This window comes from Tiliqua scincoides, chromosome 1, assembly GCF_035046505.1.
Source record: "Tiliqua scincoides isolate rTilSci1 chromosome 1, rTilSci1.hap2, whole genome shotgun sequence".
NCBI lineage: Eukaryota > Metazoa > Chordata > Lepidosauria > Squamata > Scincidae > Tiliqua > Tiliqua scincoides.
In genome coordinates, this window is record NC_089821.1 from 200,754,817 (window position 1) to 200,758,512 (window position 3,696).

Genomic DNA, 3,696 nt, shown 5'->3' on the forward strand with positions numbered 1-3,696 from the left:
GCTGGGTGTCACAAACATGCCATAAGGCACATCCGCAGCACCTGAGGGAGAGGGGGCCAGTGGCGCTGGGTCTGCACTGATGGGTGCTGGGCCTCAGCATCAAGTGGAGTTGCTGTGGGAGCGCCCGAGGGTAAGTTGCACCGCCAAGTGGCAGTGAGGTTTTGGGATCGGGGGGAGGCATCCTGGGGTGGGAAAAAGTGGGGGAGGGAGGTGGAGAGCGGGACAGAGGAGTGACTGACCCAGGGGGTGGGACCAGCAAAGACCCTATCCTCTGTGTCAGGCTGCAAAGCCCAAACTGAAACATGGTCAGAAATAAGTCTTACTAACTGCAATGGGCAGCAACTGTTACCTTTCACATGCCTGATCTTGTCTGATCTCGGAAGCTAAGCAGGGTCAGGCCTGGTTAGTACTTGGATGGGAGACCGCCTGGGAATACCGGGTGCTGTAGGCTTATACCATAGTCTTTTGAGACTGAAGGTTGCCAACCATTAACTGCAATGGGACTGGCAGTCCAATCCTATTCCCAACAGGACCGTTTTGCCAAGGAGACTGGAAAACCCCCAACATGGAGGTTCTCTAGTGTGTCGACAAAACAGCCAGCGAAGACTCAAATAGTCCCATGGTGGGGCCTGTCCCCGTACTTGGGGGAAGGGAACAGATGTCCCCTTCCTCCAATGAGAACTCCGAAGGCTTCCACGGGACCGCTGGATACAGCAGTCACCATTTAGGTGCTGCTGCACCCAGCAGCCCCGCTGGGGATTGGATTAGACTGCCAGTCCCATTGCAGTTAGCAAGACTTATTTCTAAGCATGTTTCAGTTTCCACTGTGTCCTATGCTGATCTCAATGGGGCAGTTAAATCCATACTTAAATTTCTCCCCCCTGGAAACAATAGAATTTAAAAATGTTGTCTGGATTATGCCCAGTGGGTTTTTATATTATGTCTTTGTTTATTTGAATTATTGTGTAAATACATTTTGGCATTATTATTTACAAAAAAACTAACTCAATCAAAAAATATTATTTAAAAAAAACTAGAAAATCTATCTTGTCGATAGATAATTAGTTCTGTTTGCCATCATGTCATGCAGTAATGAGCCTCCTTTTGAGGAAGATGATCCATGCTCATAAGAGAGAAAGACAATTATTTTCCACCAAAATCTGGCGATCAGAACATGCTCACAAAATGTGAGAACATTCGCTCTTAGAGTTTTGGAGAGTAAGCAAGCTCAGATACACTAACCTGGGCGGTTTGAAGGTTGGGCAGATGGATTCCCAATTCCATTGATTGCAATAAAGTCGTGATATTTTAAAATGAATTTTTATTGAATTTTAAATATAAATGTAAAGAAAGCTTTCGACACTATTATGTAGTATGCCTGTAAAATTCTCATAAGAAAAGTAAAGTGGAGTGATGCAATATAGGATAAATAATATTGACATAATCATCAGAGGAGGAGAAAAATTCTGATACAGTCAATCCTTGCTCTGTCTAGGGATTTAAATGAGAGTTCTCATTTCTTTGATTAACAAGCCCATCCAATATCTTTCAGATTGACTATGAGCTTGACATACATTTTGTGTCAGTTGTGCGTTTGTTTCTCCTCTGGACCCTGATTCTTCCAGGATGCATTTTGGCTTGACCTGATCCCTGACCTTGTCCATAACAGTACTATAGTTTCCATATCTTACCTAGAAATAGAACGGTGTATCTCTGGTAAGTCACAGGAAGACTAATTAATCATTTCTACTCAATCTTAAAAAAAAAATTTCCAAGAAACTTAAGAAGTATCCTCATTTTACCCCAGTCCTATGAATCCTAGCCAATGAGAATAGCTCTTGAATGTTAAGTAGAGCAATTAAAATTATCTGTCGTAATCAAGTCCATTTGGAGGGCAGTATCTTTCCATCAAGGGGCTCCGGGTTGGACAGTTTTCTGGAGTTCAGGAGTCATACACTTAAATCAGTTTTTGTTTGTTTGTTTGTTTTGTTTTTTTAAAACCTATAGAGATTGGGGGCAAGGATAAAATGCTGGGACAGGGCCTAGACATGCAGTAGAATGAGGTGGTGGAGTTTGGAGGTGGTAAAAGAAACTGTAGGTGATAGGATTTCTTTTAATTTCCACATTTAAATTAAGAAAACATTCTAGAAAGCTCAGAGTTTAGCACTTTACCTGCTGTGCTGATTTTCTGTTTGTGGAAAATTTTAACATAGGGAAGAACTGAAAATATGGCCCCTGGTGCCAAGATCAGGTTGCTGGGGGCTGTGGGGCAAAGGCTGGCACTGGATCGTACAGAACCCTCCACCTGTAGCCTGATAGTACTTTGGGTGCAACCACTTCCCCAGTAATGAGGCTTCAGAAGTCAGCTCAAACAGGTGGCCCTCTAGTGAGTGTGTGCCCTGATGCCACTCTGGTGATCCCCCACCTGCAATCCAAAGCAAAGTCAATTCTTTCTACCATCCATTCTTCTCCATACCAGGCTTGAGCTATGAAGCAGGACATTCCGGTTTCCAGTTGTACTCCTCAGTGTATGAATTCATTCACTGGTTTTAGATCAGACAGTGCCTCTCAGCCTCCTACCCTCTCCCTTCTACAAGACGGGTATAATACTGACCAATTTTACAAGCGCCAAGATAACATCTGTTTTTGGAACACTTTAATTTTATGCATTTTAATTTATTTATTTAAGATATTAGTATCTCATCTTTCTACTACCGTAATCAATGCAGCAAGCGTAATAAATAGAAACACATCATATAAAATTTTATAAAACCTCAAATAGGCAATAAGATACTATGAAAAATATTAAGCGTTCTCTCTACCGCAACTTCTTACAGCCCAATCCAATCTTCCTTCCCCCACGCCCTGCTGATGCAGCCACACCAAAAAGGGCGAAATGAGGATGCTTCCGAAGGGAAAGGGGATTTAAATTCCCTTTCCCTTCTGTAAGCCTCTCTCTACAATGGGTCTCCTCAATTTTGTGCCAGCGATTTCATTGGTGCAAATCTGAAGAGAGAAAGGGAGCAGGGAGACTGCTGCTGTCTGGAGGGGATAGAATCCAACATGCACCATCACCACCCCCTCCCACAGCCTCTTCAACCCTGTTCCTCCCCCCCCTCCCTGCCAAGCTTCTCCCCCATACTACCCCTGTTTTGCCTTTCCCACTCCTCTCACCTCCCACACTGTCCCACCTGCTCCTGCAGTTGGCCAGCAATTCATCTTCCAGAAGAAGTTTGCAATAGCGAAAAAGAGGTAGCACTGGTGGAACATACGTACCCTCCCCTTTGACGGGTCAATGGCCAGATGGAGCAATCAGGCAGATGGCATATTAGGGAATATGGTGAGTGGATTGAGCTTTAGGATTGGGCTGTTAGGAAAGGAAGTTCTGTGTGTGGGCACCAGTACTGACAAATCCTCTCATCACCCCTTCTCCCCACCTAAATGCAGATAGCAAGTCCTCCATGCACCCTAAAACCTGGGATTGCTGAGCTGAGCCTGGTGAGTCACAAGACTGCCAACACACCCCCTATTGAGGAGGTTGCCTTCACTGAGCAGAGGGTTGGACTAGATGATCTCCAAGTCCCTTTCCAATTCTCACATTACATGACTTATGAAACTCCCAGTTTAGACCTTTTAGAGCAGGCATTATAGATCAACAGGGAGGAAAGGAAAGAAAGCACCAGTGCAGAAACAATA

General features: G+C 44.3%; 1 pseudogene; it reads left to right on the forward strand.

Annotated features, from left to right (window-relative positions):
• Positions 1 to 334: 334 nt before the first annotated feature.
• On the forward strand, positions 335 to 451 carry LOC136637884 (5S ribosomal RNA; annotated as a pseudogene).
• The last annotated feature ends 3,245 nt before the right edge of the window (positions 452 to 3,696 follow it).